General features: G+C 48.2%; 1 protein-coding gene across 2 annotated transcripts in view; it reads left to right on the plus strand.

The window, feature by feature from the left end:
- The window catches only part of SGCD (sarcoglycan delta), a 496,907-nt gene that overhangs the window by 242,408 nt on the left and 236,393 nt on the right, over positions 1-18,106 (plus strand). The window lies entirely within an intron of this gene.

The following is an 18,106-nucleotide window of genomic DNA, read 5'->3' on the forward strand; positions in this document are numbered from 1 at the left end:
TCAAGCCCTGTCGAACATGGGGTTTACCCGTGTAACAGTTTGTATGAAGTCGGCGCTTTCGTGTTCATTTCTTTTGATCTTTCAGCGCAGCTTCATTAGGGATACAGCCTTAACAAGGATGGGAGAGGGCCTCCGGGGTTGTAAACTGGGAGGAGTGGTTAGGAATAGGAAAATGATGCTTATCTCTATTCGAATACTTGGCCGTTCCTTGCAGTCGAGGATGATGGTCTTCCATCTGTAGGTCCAAAGATGGTTGACGAGGCTGATCTGGGATCGACAGGCTCTGCTGAAGTTTGGGCACGTGTTTGCATGCACGGTGGGTGACTCTGGGTTCTTGGTTCGATTCATAACACGATGCTTCTGCTGCTCCCGTTTTTCCATCTCCTGTCGTTGTTGGGAGGTTTCAAAGTACTGAGATCCTCACATCGGGCTCTTCCTCCGTTTCGTCTCTTATGAGTTGATGTCGACGTTGCATTTTTTCAGCTGGGCCTTGAGGACGTCCCTGAAGAGCTTGCTCTTCCCTCCTTTTGGCTGACCCGGGAGAGTCAGACTTGCTTCGGGAGTTGGCTTCAGTGGTTCTGCTTTGAGGACTGACTCTATATTTTATTCAATTGCTGCTGAAGGTAAAGGACACGAGCCGTGCTTGGAGCAGAGGCTGAAACTCGGGATCGCCCCCGGTAGCCGCTCTAATCACGGTGCCATCATCTTGCTCGCTCGCTGGCCCAATGAACCTTGGCCCTAGCCATCGCTGTGTCCGCTTGTGCAGTTATTTACACCCATGCAATGTGGGTGTTTGAAGTGCTACTCAGTTGGACCAGAAGTGTGTTACACCTGCTTCGCACGCACTTTGTGCAAATACAGATGAGCGCACAAGATCCCGGGATCCTAGGATAAATCGACAGGAGGAGCATTGTTGCAAACACATGCTCTTTATTTCTTTAACACCGTGTCTGGAAAATAAAAAGCACTGAAATGGGCATACCGGCGCAAAGCCTTCAGCCAGTCGCCTCTCCCACACGGCTGTGTTCGTCTTCGGTCACACTCTGCTTCCCAAGTGTCTGTCTAATAAATGTCCTACACACGTTGTTTCAGAATTCGTTCGGGATTTAAGAGTGAAGCTTTGCAACCCAATGAAACGAGGTGACGCGGTTAGCATTTCAATCCCCTTAGCTGAATGCAAAACGTGCTGCTGGTGCTTGGCTCCGTTAACGATGCCACGTGAACGACGGCCGTCTTCGAGCAGGACGCGCTGCTTTTGAAAGTCTGTATGGTGAGCTGGAAAACCCGTCATGAAGGAAGAAGCAGCAAATGCATGGGGGTAAAGGACAGGGAAGTTGGCAAATTCTGGGCAAAAGTTTTACTAGTGCTTCAGACTTGGGATTGCATTAAATTACAGGAAAGAGAGACCAACAATTTAGGCCTTTTTGAAAGCACGTGGAGTAGGTTGTGGCCCATCCTGGCAGCCGGCACTGAGCAGTTAGAGAGGCTGGCGGTCTGTCTTTGCACTTTGGATAGTCTCATAGGGCAGGGAATGATTTCTTCAAGCTGCAGCGTGACCATTTATATCAGCCAGGATGGCTGGGTGAAAACAAGGCACATCTTAGGTCTGCCACCCCGTTGTACCAGCTGCTGCAGCTGCATGGCCAGGCAGGGCAGCATACCCTGCTCCGTGCATCACACGGCTCTAGTCGGGTACGTCACGTCGAGCAGCTGGGGACTGGAAAACCCATGTTGAGCTTCCCCCGACTCAGTATTCATGGCAAAGCCATTGCTGGACTCAGTGTCTGGCTGTGCCTTGATATTCATGCTTTCTGAAGGGAGCATAGCAAGGGATCAGGAGTTGTTTGATCACCTGGAAATCAAAAAAAATAATTTAATATAAAGATAGAAGCTAGGGCTCATGGCTTGACTATGGGTGAGTCTGAAGAAAGAGCATGAGCTATAAAATCAGAAGGGCTAGGATGCAGAATGAGGTACATTGCAGGCAGGAGATGAAGCCCTGGAGGAAGGCTCCCTGGGAGGATCCAGTCACATCCTTTCTGTGACTAACTGTGCTCCTGTGCAGCTGCTTGGGTTATCGTGCGTGTGTGTGTGCATGCATGCGTGTGCAAAGGCCGTGTTGGAGCTTTCTGTATAAAACACATTTTTTCAGGTGTTTGTGGCCGAGCTGGAAAACAGGATGAGCCCTGGGGTGAGGAAGGCGCTAAGCAGAGGAGCTCTCAGCGGGGTAGCGAGCGTTTTTTCCACGTGGGCACGAGGGAAAGCAGGAGCACACTTTTTGCCTTTATTGGGGGGATAAAAGGATTTGCTTTTGAGAGTCCCCTCTTGCACGGCGAGGATTTGGCAGCGCGCTGTGATCAGTGCAGAGTTCACTCTGTCCTTGCTCTGGGCGGCTTTGTGCTTTCTGCCGGTCCTAGGCCAGCGCTTCTCCGCGAGGGTGCTGCAGCACCCGGGGTGCCCTGAGATCCTTTCAAGGGTGCCCCAGGGTGCTAGTGCTGCTAGATGCACCGACACAATTCACCGAGGCGAAGCCAGAGGTTTCCAGTAGGAACGCGTCTTGTCAAGAGCAGGCAGACCTCTCGGGGTCTTTCTGAATGCTTTGCACTAGAAGAATTGCTCTGTTATTTTTCTGCAATCACAACATCAGCGAGAGCGAGGAGCTGGCATTTTCCAAAGGGGGCCTGGAGTCTGCGAAGGTTGCAAACCTCTGCCCTCAGCCGCCTGCTAGCTCTCAGCACAGATGCTGGTTCCCTGCAATGAATTCTGGCTCGCTTGCCGAGAACGAGCAAAACAGCTGTGGCGGGTGGAGAGCGTGGTGGGGAATGAGAAACAGCCCAGGTGCTGCCTAATTGCCTGACCCGCACAGGTGTTCAGAGCCCACAGAAAGATGCTGCGAGTTCAGAAGAGCTTTTGGGCTGGGAGGGAGAAAAGAGGGAGCGCTACCGAGGGAGAAATCTGTTGTAGGCAGCAGATGAAACGTGCGGCGGCCGCGAGTGCTCTTCCAACTAGGAATTTGCAGAAAGACTTCAGGGAAACTGGACTTCAAGAGACTCGCAAAACAGAGGTACTTAATTGGAAGGGGGACGGGCTGCATAATGGAGAGGGAGTTGAACTGCACTCGGGAAATCTGAGCTTATTTGAGGCAGTCTGTTAAGATGGGAAGCTCGCAAGGGCATCAAAGCGTGTGCAAGCATGCGTGGGTTGCCTAAGCAGTGGCACTGGGCCTTCACAAGTGTGTGTGTGTGTGTGTATGAACACACATGAAATTCAGATGCTCGCAAGGGTATTAAAGCATGCACAAGCACACATGGGCTACCTAGGCAGTGTCACTGTGCTTTCACAAGTGTGCGCGTGTGCGTATGAGCGTGTACGAAATTCAGATGCTCGAAAGGGCATCAAAGCGTGCACAAGCATGCATGTGCTACCTAGGCAGTGGCACCATGCTTTCACAAGTGTGCATGTGCATATGAACACGCACGAAATTCAGATGCTTGCAAGGGCATCAAAGCATGCACAAGCATGCATGGGCTACCTAAGCAGTGGCACCGTGCCTTCACAAGTGTGCGCATGTGCGTAGGAGCGTGCACGAAATTCAGAAGTTGGATCTATGCCCTTAGTAGTGGTCTGGTTTCAGGAAAACTGTGCTTGCCTTCTACTATGGTATGGCTTAATGAGTGCTTTCCTGGAGGAGTTGCTGCCCTGCATTTGGGACCTGTGTTCACACCCTTGTCACACATGCACGCATCAGTGTGTGCATCAGAATGGGCCTGTGTGTAGGCACCTTGCTCTTAACAGCCTGGTTTGGCAGATGCCTTACCCTTTTACACGATAAATTGCTAAGCACATCAGCACACTCTAAGGCTCCTTTATCTTCCTCTCTCCAGCATATTTGCTCTGAAAATGTTTGCCTCTGGCAGTAGCTTGTGTTGTGGAGAGCCACATGCAGAGAACATATCTAACATCATACACAAATGTAATAGGTGGGTGGGAGCAAGTCTTTAAAAGGTGCTCTGGATGTCACCGTTTGTAGCAGTTCCCAGCCTTTCCGGTGAGCGCGGGAGATGAGTTGTTCCAGCACCTACGTCCGCAAGTAGAGATTTGTGATGGGCAGGAAGCACCTCCGTAGGGCATAGGGGTGCTTGCAATGAGCCTGAGTTATAGCAAAGTTAGCAGAGTTAATAATAGGCCAGCTGGAATAATTTGACCCCGTGATAGCTGAATGCTAACCTCACACTCGAAACCATTTGTGAAGCATGTTGCAAATAAGTGACTTTAATGAATCGTGCTATAAACCCCCCCAAAATCAGTTCAATCTGAGTCCTAAACAAAAGCCATGTCCTATCATTAGGAAGAGGAAGTGGCTTGGTGTCAAACATACTCAACGATTATCTTCCTTTTGCTAACCACTCGCCGGCTTATTTATCCTGCAGTATTATTCTCCTTTCATAGAAACTGTCCAGTGGCAATTTATTGTTTAGCATCTTAGTTGCTTAATACTAGAGCTGAGGTTGGGAGTTGTTTGTTTTTAAAAAAAAAGCCCTTTTTGTCACCAAATGCCAGTCCACTGAAACGAGACCAAAAAAAGGCCAGAAAAGGTAAATTGTTGCCAATCACTTCCACCTTAAAAAAATGCTGAAATGGGACATCCTGACAGTTTTATACCAAAAGATTTGGCTTTTCCTACTGAAGCCACTTCTGTCTAAACATCTCTCTTTAATTTATGTTGAACCGTGTTTCAAAAGGGGAAATAGTTGAAAGTCAAAATGAGCCATTTTGAAATTGCCAAGTGAAACAGTTTGATTTTCTTAAGTGAGTTTTTTTTCCCCCCAATTTTTGCCGATCCTTTGTCCCAGTTCAGGACAGGAAGATTTTCAACATCTCCGATTCTCAGAGGACGCAAACTGTTTCCCGCTCAGCCCTGCTCACTATTTCCTTGAGGGTCCATCCCTTGGGGCTGCACTCTTGCAGCAGGAGAAGGATTGCAGGATTTGGGGACAAGTGAAACAAAACTGTTGTATTCTTGTATCAAAGCGATGCCGGGGATATCCATTACAGCTATGTACTTACTTGGTGGTAACGGTTGCAGCATCTGCCTGAAGCCCAGAGGTTGGCTTTGGGCAGTAAGGGAAAGCAGCTACAACTCTACATAGTTAATTAATTAAAGCAAAGGAAGTGCCAGTGACCTATGGCATGGTGACTGTGAGCCAAATAGAAAGCGAGGCACGTTGGCCTGGATTGAGAGTCCTGTAAAGGTGATAAGATTCCCAACAATGCCAGCGGCTTGGATCAGATGTCATCAGCAAAAGGTACTGAAGGCACGTTGTGGCATCTGGCCACGCAACACACTGCTCAGACAGAAACCCTATGCCCTTTAGCATGCACGAACTGAGAAAGTCTTACAGGAATCAGAACTCATGGCAGAGGTGATATCTTTGATTAGACCAACTAGATGTTTTGCAAAAAAAAAAAAATGCTTTAATTGCAAGCTTTCGGGCACAAGCCCCCTTTTACAATCTTTCTCCTATGACACCAGACATCACGGTGTTTATACGGGAGAGCGTGCTGCATTTCTTAGGGGATAGGCTGCTGGTAGGGAGATAAGTGTACCTACTTAGCTGATAAAAAGGAACGATCCCCCTTCTGATTTTATAGTGATACGACAAACCTTGGACCCCGGGCACTTGATTGCTCGTCATTTTAATTGCAGATGGACTTCCACCAAAGCGTCAGGTCAGAGAGCTGGAAAAACCAGGGTCTGAATCTTATTTCACACTACGGGGAGTCTGGAGAGATTGTCTGGTGACATTGCACCTGTGTATAAATCACGGGCATCCTGCACCCAGCACGCCTTTTAATGCTGCGGAAGAGGAAAGAAATATAACTATGGTCTCGGCGGGGAGGCAGGTAAAAGGGCTTTATAGGGTGGAGAGACATAGTGGGCTTGATTTGCACCCAGCGTTTACCTTCATCTGGCAGAGGCGACAGACTCCTGGTGTAGGTGCTTTGCCAGGAAGTGCCGTCATTATATCCACTATTTATTTTTTATATCTCTGAGCACACGTAAGGTCACGGTGAGACTTGACTGCATCAGAGACGCTCTGGGCTACTTTCTGCTCTCTCGGGTACGGGACCTGGGGGTAGAAACAGGGTGTAAATGGTCTGCATCCACTTGATCTTGTGCACTAGGTTTACCGAGCCCAGCGTAACGTGGGTCTTGGGTGGGAATATGAAGTTACAGGAGAAGATTGCCATGCCACTTTGTTCTGCTATAGCTCCGGCACGGCAGCTTTTTCACAGTCTATGCACAAGCCAGGAGCTGCCACGAGCACGGGCTGGAAGAGAACGGGTCTGCCATATGCCAGTTTTAAAGGCCTGGGCAAATGACATGCAAGTCTTTTAGACAATGAGCAAAATGAGCCTTTCATTGAACATGAATATAACACTAAATTGCTGCATAACCGCTAGTAACCTAGCTTTAGTTTTTTGCATAAGTAGACACTCCGTGTTTAAGTTATTTTAGCACATGAAGAAGGAAGCTAAAATATTAATGACGTTGCCTCAGCAAAAGTTGGAGATGTTAGCATGGATTTCTGCAACTATGTTTGTGTTCATTAAAAAGCTTGTGTTAATAGACTCTTATTATGGTCAGACACTGATGCTAATCATTTAACAGGAGCGGTCTGATCTCGTTACATACCCGGAGCATTTGCTGGCCGCACAGTAAAAGCACACGTGTTTCCATCTGCAAAACTGTAGATGAGATGGGAGCGCAGCTTTCTGTTATTTCCCCGTTTTATTTCATTGTGCCACGTTGCCACTTACGGTTTCCTATTGGCAACTTGCAATAGCTTATACAGAAGCCACGTTAGAAGTAGGCAGGGAATCATTTGGGGCGCTCATCTTTTTTTAAAGGTGCATTTAGTAAAACCGCAGGCAAAGGCTAAGGGCATGGATGTGAATTGTGACCAGATCGCCTCCTTAAGCCAAAGCGTGTTGACAGGAGGAAGAAAGTTTGGAGAAAAAGGTGTGGAGCGGTCTAGGCATTCACCTATTTTTTCTTGTAAAGAAATGATCCTTGGATGGTAGGTAGCTTAGGCAGGTGTAACTTCTGCATACATCCCTTCTGAGAGGCCCAGGTAGGTCTGAGCAGCTCCATAATGGTCTCCTCTCTGAAAAGACCAAGAGACCCTCCTAACTGCCTGTATTTATCAACTCCTCGAAGTCCCCACCTTGACTCTCGGTCACTAAGTAAGGTTTCGTAACTTAGCTGGAGCCAGGAGGTAGCTCAGGCACCGTCTTGAAGTGTTCGTGGCCGTGCGGGTTATTTTGAGCAAATGCTTTTCCTCTCTGCTGTTGTCTTAATAACCCTCTCGACTTAAAGCAATACAGACATATGTGCAGTAGATATCCCGGTGACCAGACAGTGTACAAAATGCATGAATTATTACAGAGAAGCTCATGATAGGATCATAGAAAATTCAGGGTGAGAAGGGAGCTCAGGCGGTCGCATCTAATCCAACCCCTGCTCCAAGCAGGGCCAGCCCCAACTACAGCATCCCAGCCAAGGCTTTGTCTACCTGGGCTTCAACACCTCCAAGGATGGAGAGTCCACCACCTCTGGGGAGCCTTCTCCAGTGTTTTACTACCTTCCTCATGAGAAAGCTTTTCCTAATAATCATCACATTGGCGATAGCACATGCCTAAATATCTTCTGGGCTCTTAGTGGGGCAGGGAATTTGCTGCCTGTGTTGTGTGACACTTTCGGCAAGAAGAGTCCTTTGGAAAAATGAACGTACGTGGAACATCTTGTACACGGGGCCGTGGTTTACCCAGACATCAGCTAAGTATATTAAAAACACCTAACCTGCTAAGAGACGCAACGTACCCATCTTGTATAAATCAGTTCATAAACTTGTTTATAATTTTTGGCAGACTTATAAAGCCAATTAACTCAGTAACATATATTCGGCTTTAATGGGCAAGTCAATAATTAATGTTATTGCCTTTGTAAATTTAGCTTTTCAGTTATAAATTAACATAATTAAAAGAGTAATATTTCAGTATGCATTTTACCAGCCAAATTTAAATCAAGCAATTAAACTGTAGGTTTTCCACATCAAATGAGCTGAGCTTATAATGATACAAACTGTAGACATAAATTTGTTTTTCATGGTCAGGTTCATTATAAAAACATGAAGGAAAATGTTATGTGGTAAATGTAATCAAGGATATTATTCTAAGAGCCATTATTTATTTTTATATATATATCTATATAGCAAGATATATAGATATTTATTTATATATATCTCTATATATAGATATATATATGCCATCTTCTATATATATCTATATATAGATATAGATATATATAAATAAATATCTATATATGTCATTTATATATGGGTGTCTGTATGTGTGTGTGTGTATGTATATGTATATGTGTGTGTGTGTGTATATATATAATATGTATGTGTATAAATGGCTTATATATATATATTATAAAAACAACTTCTTGTTGTCCTTCCACATTAGACTAGCAAAGCAAAGGGATGATGCTTCCCATATCTGAGTTAATTGCCGGCGTTACTGTAATGGTTGCTGTGAAAGGAGCCGGGTCACAGTTATCCGTGTGTTTGGCTGGGTTGAGTGTGCAAACACAACAAAGCCTGGACCTGCAGCAGATGCAAATTGCCATCGATCTCTTGATGCCGAAGATCTGTCGTGCTGATTTACACTCAAGGAAGACTTGATTCTGCATTTTTATTTCCCCCTCCCCACCCCCTACCCCCCGTGCTGTCTTGTCACTCCCTACTTTATATGATGCACCTACGCTTTCCTCCCGGTCTGCACGTTTATGCTTAGCCAGCGAGCGTTAGCAGTCGGGCTTCTCTTCATAAGCAAAGATGAAGACAGCAAATAATGGGAATATATGACTGTCTCTGCAGCTAAGATATGTGCTAAACATTTAGCACATTAAACATTTAGGCAAACTTTAGAAGCTACAGAGGCATCTGATATGATGATGATGACGATGATTAGGCCAGGGCACGAGCTGATAGACTCAGGAAAGGTCTCGTCGTAGTTCTTGGACCCACTCCTCCAAGAGGTTAGGATCTTGCCGCAGCGCTTAGACCCAGACCTGCCATCTCTTAAGTTGCAGGGATATTCATGTTTAGAGCAAACCCCCCCCCCCGTGCTGACTATGTTATAGCATTGCATGTTAACTACGTTATAGCGATATCATCTAAAAAATAAATAACCTGCAAAGAGGAGGAGGAGGCTGAAGGCAAGCAGCACTTGCGAGTCCATCCTGGATCAACACAACCACAGACATTTTTACTCTCTCGGGCTTCTGTATAATTTATCACAGGCAGCAGAGTCTATTTTCATCTTTTCCAAATGTTTCTGAGAGGCATTTTGCAAACTGTCACGGGTTTGCAGGTTGGTAATGAGGAGAGTTCCCTGATGCTCAGGCGCCCGCCCGCACACACACTGCCGTGTTCACTGACATTTCTACAAGCTGAGGTTTCACTTGTTTGAAAGTCCCAGATCCCAGTGGGCAAATTTATCCCTGGCAAAAGCCCCGTTGGAATCAATGGGGGTAACACCGGAGATGAATTTGGGTCAGTGAACTGTATTTGAGTGTTGTTCAGAAAGGTTGAGTCCTGTGCAGATACATAGCTGCAGGCTGCTTCTCTTTTGCAATCCCCAGTTGTTTAAGGGTGAACGGATTGAAAAAAAAGTTCATCTCTTGGGAGGAATTTACACTAATTGACTTAAATACATGCCATGATTTTTTGCCCGGTGTTATTTCAGATGTTAAAAGTGTCTTTTCAAAAAAAAAAAGGGGAGGGGGGGGGGCTAAATCAGCTCCTTTTGAATGTTAGCTAATGAGTCATATTTTATAAAGGGATCTTCAATTATGTGAGCACAGTAAATTGCAGGCACAATGCACTGTCGGAGCAAATAAGAGAAAGCAGACATCTAGCTACCTGATTACAGGCAGAGCCAATTAGCTTAACTGTGCCTGTAAAAGTGTCAGAGGAGAAGTGGTTGTGAAAGACAGGTGTGGTGACAGCAAGCTCGATTTCCTTTCTGCCCTCCATCACCGCCCAGCGAAGACCCAGGCGATGTGGGAGCGCGGTGCCGGCCACCTGTATTCCCGTGTCGGAAGATGCTCGGTTAGTGATGCGGTGGCAATGAAAGAGGTTGTGGGGGCGTCCTTTGGATTAATGGCAGTGCTCGGTGTGGTCCCCAGTGTTAATTGGGATATTGCAAAGGCCACGGTAGTGCTGCTCCGGAGATGGAAGATGGTGTCGGGCAGCTCGGCCGTGCCGTCTGCTGGCGGCGGGGTAGCGCGACGGCCCCTGCTCTGTTGTGGCTCTTCCCTGTGCTGCCCATCCTCTCCCCTGTAGAGCTGGGAAGCTGCTTTATAATAGTGGGGGCCAATCTTTTTGGCAGACATGTCACAAATTAACTCCACGCGCTCCCTGAGTGCCCTTCCCCAGCACAGTCAGCTGCTTGGCTTTCTGTTCCCTGATCTGCAGCTCTGTTTTCTGCTCCCTTCCTTATCTGCTACTATGTTGCCCATCTACACACGGAGGCTTCCCGTGCTGCCCGACCTACGTGCCGCGGTCCTGTCCTGTGATGTGGAAGAGCCAGGCCGAGCGTGTTTCGGACAGCTGTCGGGACCCGTTCGGAGGAGGCGCCGAAAGTGCATTCCTCGCGCAGCTTGCAGGACTGCAAGGCCTGTTCCAGGAATATTGCTTCATCCTTTTGCTATTCATGAAAGCATTTCGTTATTAGCACTTTAAAAATAGACCGTCTGGCCTGGAAAGCTTCGTGCAGAACGGAGAGCGCGAGCACGCAGGGGGGGAAAGGGGAGAGAGGAGCAATTATGGAAATCCTAATTCTCAGGTGCCACCTTTTCTTTCTCAATTGCAAACATATTGGTGCTAATTAACGGTGAAAAGTGAGCTGTGCATTGAAAGCCATTTCCTTGGACAGAGGGTCAGAGAGCTCCGGCTCCTGGGGCCAGCCTGGTCTCCAGTAATTTCTCCACGATTCATTGACTCAGCCCCGTGTTTTCCAAACCCTTTGGTGCTTCTCCAAGGCTTTTGGACTGGTTCTTCTTGAGCTCCTGATCATCTCCAGCCCCTTCCTTGCTGTCCAGGCCATGCATCTGCTGACGAGGCAGCCCTAGCCATTCTTGCTTTGCTCTCTTCATTGCTTACCCCTCTCTCTGCTTCTTTGCCAGATGTCTTTCTCTTTCCCCTTAACCGCGTGCTTTTCTGTCGGCGAATGCAATTCTTCCACTTCGAGCTCAGAAGGAGTATTGGGTTTTGATGCCAGACTGGAGCTTCGGCGAGGCCGATTTCGATTCGTACCACTTTGAGCATTTGTATCCTCAGGAGCTACCTGATCTGCAGCCAGTTGGGTGTTTTTTTCCAGTTTTGGTGAATAATCCTTTTTCAGGTCGGATTTGTTCATTTTACAGCACTTCACTGCTCTTTGTCACTATTCATGGACTCGGTTCCTGGTTGCATTTTCCCCACGTTACGCTGGTGACCGAGTGGCTGTGTTCCCCGAGTCCCACGGTGCTGTCTTCAGCTGCCGCTTGTCAAATAAAACTTTTGGAAGTTAGGAAAGTTGGGGTTTTGGGAGTTTTTTTTTTGTCACTGTCTAAGTAAAAATGGCTTAATGGACTGAAAACAGAATCCGAATCCAGGCTGAAAGCTAATGTACCAAAAATTTATGCGATGTGTGAGTTGAAGTGGCTGAGACATTAAAAAAAAATAACTTGAGTTTGTAATGGAAAAACCTACTCGGAGGATGTGGTTCTGAGATAATAGCAAGCTGACAGTAATGTGTCCTGGATGCCACATAGTCCAATATTATTTTCCGAAACATCCTTCATGCCAATGTGTTTCTCGGAGATAAACAATAAAGTTACAGAATTTTGTAGCGATGAATTAAGAAGTGTAAGCAAAAGAAGAAAGATTTGTTTGCAGATGGCATTTGAAAAGAGATGGAAATGCGTGCTTTTTCATTGATTTACGTTCTCAAAAACAGAAAGGCTTTAGCAATAACCAAGGGCTGAAAACACCGAACGCTCACCATAGTGCAGCATAAACTGTTTTCTCCTGGACAATGTTTGTGTGGGCCCGTGGTAAAGCTGGCATCAACTTCAGCAGGAGCAGAATTAGAGCAGAGCTCTTGAAAATACCCCGGAAAACATGTATAAAGGAGTGCCTGTCAACGGTGGAGGGGAAACCAGAATGAGAAAAGAGGAAGCATTTCCGGAGCAAAAATAGAAAGCATTTTGTATGAGCGTATTTAATGAAACACCAATGCACTTGGGATGGGTGCAATTAAAGTATGTCATGCCCAGGCTGACGGGCGATGGAGGGATGTGCCTTGTGAAGGTGGCAGCGAAAAGTGCAGTCGTGAGATCTGCCTGTATGGTGTCCCTATAGTCCTGGGACTTGATATGCATTAAACTCATCTTCCAAAATGAAGGAAAGGTCTGACCCATGTTTTGGGGAAAAACATGCCCCAGGTTTTATCTTTTTGAGTCAGGTAAAAGGTTTTCTATAGCAAGGGAAAATCAAGTCCTATAAGTCTGCTCCATTCCCTCGTTCTGTATCCATTAGCATCAGGGGCAAAGCTCACATTCAAGTAGCGGTGTAGGAGACAGCCTACGTCAACGAACTTCATGGGCGAGCAACAACTGATTCGGCAATCCGAATGAGACGGGCACAGACCAAAAAGGTTGAGCGTGGTGGGAGAGGCAAAAGTGAAATAAAGCTGGTTTAGAAGTGGAGAACAAGACTCACTGGGCGCGTCTGCACGTTAGCTTAGATTTACTGCACAGTAAATGTGCGCATGTGTAGATGGTGACGCTTTAATTAGTCTTCTGCTCAGTAAAACGTCTTGTATAGACATACCCACGGTGAAAGATTTGGCTCCTGGCCTGGTCCACGAGAAAACGAGAAAGGTGGTTGAGTTCTTGTTACAAACCACTTGGGATGGGAGGGAAGATCCATCAGGAGTCTGGGAAGGATGCCTTTTCCAACAGGTTGAAGAAAAGGAGAAAATTAGTTCATTTTTTTCACGGTGGGGGGACAATCTCTTGATTTCCAGAAGGGGTGAATGTGAATCATCTAATGTTATAGCACATAAGGTTTCGTTGGAAATTCCTCTCCCGACATTGAAGATACTTGAGTTTCCTGTTTCGAGTATTGCCCCGAGAGCAATAACTGTTTCATTGGCATTCCACCAAAATGAGTATTTTTGGAGGCAGGTGATGAATCGGTTCCTCCCCCCTCAATCGGAGAGACCCGGGAGGAAGAATTGAGAGTGCCCTTGGATTCTGGCTTGCTCTGACGTGACCTGAGGTGACCAATTAACAACACGTACATCGTGCAAAATAACCCCCTTGAATTAACCGCATCGATGAGATTAAGGACCCATCTTTTTTGGTATTTACATTTTCTTTCCGAGCAGGGCTAAAGGAAGACTTTGCTTCAAATGGCATTAAATCAAGAAGCGTAACCACCTCGAGGAGCCTTGAGTAGGAGCCTTCTATGACAATCGACAGAACTGGATTTTTTTTCTCTTTAAAGATCTGCCGAGTTGGGTGAAGCGCGATGGATGCTCGCACGTTCGTTTCTAGCCCGTGCCCAGATCCCAGTGAAGTCGGCGTGCAACGTGCACGTGCACTCCCGTCATTTCCCACTGTAACCCGAATGGAGGGAATAAGCCATAATTGGGGCAGAGAGTCTAAGTGCTCAAGTGCTTTTCTGCATCGGGATGGATGCAAACGTGCGAGTGAAAGCACTTTCCTCCGGTGAGGCCGCTGCGGTCTCCCTGCTTCTCTTTTATTGGGACCAGCAGGTCTGTAATAACCACAATACTAATAGGCCTGACTTATAAGCTGGGACCAGCTAACTCCACTCTCCGCCTTTGGAAGCGAAAAATGCAGCTTTGCGAACACGAGCTGTTTTCTTTTGCAGGTGCCTGTTTTATTTTACACTGCAAATATTTCCACAGGGTGCTACCCCAGAAATAATTTATTCTTTTGAAGCTGGAAGTAGCCTGCCCGGCGCGGCATCTGCGCGAGCGTTAGCCCAGGAAGGTAGCGACAGCCCAGCGGCTGGAATAACTCGGACGACAAGGCTGCGCAGCCCGCGTCTGTATTTTATTTTCTGAAAATATTGTGGGGCTGCCCTTGAACAATAATAGAGAAACACCAGAAGCAGCGACATCCCCATGCTCGGTTAGATCCAGCTCTCGAGGACCAACTTTTTAACATGCGCCGTCTGGAAGGAGGAAATCGGAAGTCTCATTTTATTCTCTTCTTTACCAGTTTTGGCTTTAAACCAAATTAAGGGGAGAGGAGGCAGGCGGGATAAATCACGGGGGGCCACAGCTCCCAAGAGATGGTCGTGCAGGTGGGGGAAGGATTAGGGCCGAAATGCAGAGGTGCATGTGCCTGCCTGGCCCCTGAGGACTCCCGCGAGGTGCTGAGCACCCTCCTTTCCCACCGAGCTCCTGCACTGCTGCAGGGATCATATATTTGAGCAGTAGCTGCTTGCTCAAGTTGAGCTATAAGGGGAGAGGGCATGCACTAAAGGCACATACGTGCTGCCCACTCCCCCTTTCCATTACTTAAAGCCCAGAATGGCAGCAAAAAAGCAAAAAAAAAAAAAAGCTTTCATATTTAGCCAAAGGACATACGGTTCCAGCTCTTTTCAAGTCTCCTGATCCCAGACGTATTTAATCTTTTCCAGGCCCAACATAATTTCTTCAACTGCAGTTGGGGAGGTTGTAATTAATATTTTAAGAGGAGAGACCGGCCGGTCTTGCAGCGAACACCTGCTGCCTGGTAATGTTTGCTTGCCGTGTGTTGTACAAGTCTCCGCGTGGGGCATAGGGTGGCGGGAAGGATGTGGGGGCTGGCAGCAAAGACGACCTGGCTGGGTTGGAGCTGGGCAGGCCCTCGTTTGCTTGGGTTTGCAATCGTTATCAGTCTTGCGTGCTAATTTCTCTTTAAAAGGAGCATGATCCTGTGACTCCTCCGGCTCCTAGGCTGGTGGTCTTCCAGGCCTCTCGGGCTCTGTCCCTGCGGCGTTTTGGTCGTGGTTGGAGGAGCTGCCTGGCTCCGTGGACCACTGACCGGGTGGCACCGATTGCTGTCTCTCTCTAAATGCCAGCTCCATAAAATCACCGGGCTGTACAGCCTGCTGCATTACCTTCTGGGGAACCTGGCAGGACCAGGGCATGCCTTTAATCATCCTCCACAGGGACATCCCACCGTCGGCACTAAAAATGGAAACTGGAGAGGGCATGATGCTGGAGCGTTGTTGCTCCTAATTTTGGCTGGTTCCCTGGGTCCACAGGGAACGCAGGAGGATGGAAATTATTATTGCATCCTTCCAATGTCTGGCTCGGGCAAGTGCTTGGATGGGCTCTCCAGTAGTGTTTTCCAACTTGCTGCTGCTGTTTCCTGTAATGGCAGCAGTCGGGATGGAGGGGCTCTTTTTCTTCTCGTTGCCACGAGCTGAAAGCATGCTCTCCTGCCTGCCCTGCCATTTAGGATCCCTCCAGCACTGCAGGATTTCGGACCCATCGACACTCCTGGGTGCCTGCAGAGCAATGCATTAGGGCGACGTGTCAACTGCTCCTTCCCGAGCAGCATTGCTTTGTCAGGCCGTGCTAAAGAGGAGCTTTTAAAAATGCAATTGGAGGCCAGGCTCCTGGGCTCCTTCCGCGGCGGCAACGTGATCCCATGACTGTATTGACTAAAAGGCAGAACAAATATGTTAAAGGTAAGATGGGAAAGAGAGGAATTAGCTTCCTCCCTTTGCTTTATCGCATTGCAATTTTCAGAGGATAGTAGTAGGCATCTGTCTGTCTCGCGAGACAATAAAGTTACGCCGAGTGAGGCACCAAAGGAAAGGCGAGTGCCGGTATGTTTGGAGCCAGCTCAGCTGCAGAAGCAAAGGAGACGATGCATTTGTCCGTCTGTTAGGGCTTTGCTCCCGACCAGGGTTAAAGAGCCTGGTCCACCCTATACCAAGGGAGGAATAATTGTGGCTCTTGTCCCCTGTCCATAAAGTCCCTTAAAAGCAGGTCCTGCTGCTACCGCCTCAGCCATCCCTTCACCCACGCTGTGCTCAGCATCCCTTCAAGCCCCACATGCCCACCCTAGCTTTGTGCGCTCGGTTTGGGAGCGAGGCCGTCGTGCCCCGGATGGAAAGGAATGGGCGATCTGACAGCCTGCTTTTCCCCTCCCTGTCTGAGCCCGAAGGCGGCAGCTGGAAGCAGTCGAGCAGAAATACAAATAAAGCGCCAGCCCAAAGGTCTGCGCAGCCCTCCCTGATGCACAAATGTCACCCAGTAAACGCAGGCCTTGCCCCTGTTGCCCACGCTTGCTTCACTCCAGGAGCAGCCCCAGTGAAACGAGGGAGGTCACCTGGGCTTTACGTCACGGCACAAACCAGTAGCTTTAATTTGCACCATACGGATCGCCCATCTCTGCTTTTGGGCCACGGCGGCTCCGGTTTCTGTGTGGGCTTTCCTGCGCTGTTGTGTTTGGCAAATGCTTTCTCTCCCTTATGCATATTCATGACCCCTCTACTTACCTGCTGTTCCCCAGGGTTTGCTTTCGCATTGCAGGTGGGCTGAGTTTTCCAGGTAAGTCTGGTCCACTTCAGGGGTTTCTGTGAAATGAGAGAGGAGGGTAGAGTGGATAATAAAGGGGTTACAGTGGACAATAAGAGGGCAAGAAGCTGAACAGGAGCCAGCAGCATGCTTTTGGAAGAAAGCTACCGGTATCCTGGGCTGCATTGGCAGGAGCGTTGCCGGCAGATGGAGGGCAGTGATGCTTCCCCTCTATTCAGCACCGGGGAGGCCACATCTGGAGTCCTGTGGCCAGCTGTGGGCCCCCACTGCAGAAAGGATGTGGACACATTGGAAAGAGTCCAGTGGAGAGCAATGAAAATGGTTGTGGGGCTGTGGGACATAACTGGTGAGGAGAAGCTGAGAGAACTGGGCTGATTGAGTCTGCAGAAGAGAAGACTGAGGGGGATTGAATAGCAGCTTCACCTCCCTGCAGGGGGGCTGCAAAGAGGACGGAGCTGGGCTGGTCTCAGTGGGGGCAGATGACAGGACAAGGAGCAATGGGCTCAAGCTGCAGCAAGGGAAGATGAGGTTGGATATTAGGAAAAACTTTCTCACTAGGAGGTGGTGAAGTACTGGAGCAGGTTACCCAGAGAGGTAGTGCAGTCTCCATCCTTGGAGGTTTTCAAATCCCAGCTTTGGCTGGGATGACGCAGTTGGGGCTGGTCCTGCTTGGAGCAGGGGTTGGACCAGATGTGCCCTCCTGAGCTCCCTTCCACCCTCCTTTTCTAGGATCCTATGAAGGTTTCAGCAGGCGAGCACTACGTCCTCACAGCTCCGTGTGCACAGGACCGGGGCATTGCAAGAGTAGTGGAGCTGCTCCTCCACCTGTAGCCCCGGCGGCAGCAGCCGGCGCTGGTTTGCCCATTTGTAGTGCTCCCGCCTTGCACAGCTGCCGGGGTTCGCAGCACGAATTCCCCCTTCCTCTTTTCAGACAGCTCTGCATGCACATTTGTCCATACCCACAGAGGTTTTGTACAGCTACTTCAGACTGACTTCTCCTTAAGGAACCCTTTAGACACACATCTGCCACCGCACTGTGTGGTCCGTGCTATTTTTTTATTTATTTTTGGCCTCCTACTCTTTTTCTTATTACTGGCAGGGAGTTAGCATCTTTCTGCCTCGGTTGCAGCCCCAATGAGACTATGTTCAACGCGCAGTGTGGAGTGTCTTCCCTCAGATGCAAGGCTTGGAGAGAAGACATATTCCCATTTATACACTGTATTTCTTCACATAGATCGAATAGTAGAAAAGGAGGGTGTGAAGGGACCTCAGGAGTCCAAGCAGGACCGGCCCCAACTACATCATCCCAGCCAAGGTTCGTCTAACATACCTAGTTCCTCTGGAGCAGAAAACCCCTGGGTTTGGTTGGGTCTCTAAAACTGTCATAAAACAAATCAGTAATAATCATGGATATTTGACA

Source organism: Alligator mississippiensis, chromosome 9 (assembly GCF_030867095.1).
Source record: "Alligator mississippiensis isolate rAllMis1 chromosome 9, rAllMis1, whole genome shotgun sequence".
NCBI lineage: Eukaryota > Metazoa > Chordata > Crocodylia > Alligatoridae > Alligator > Alligator mississippiensis.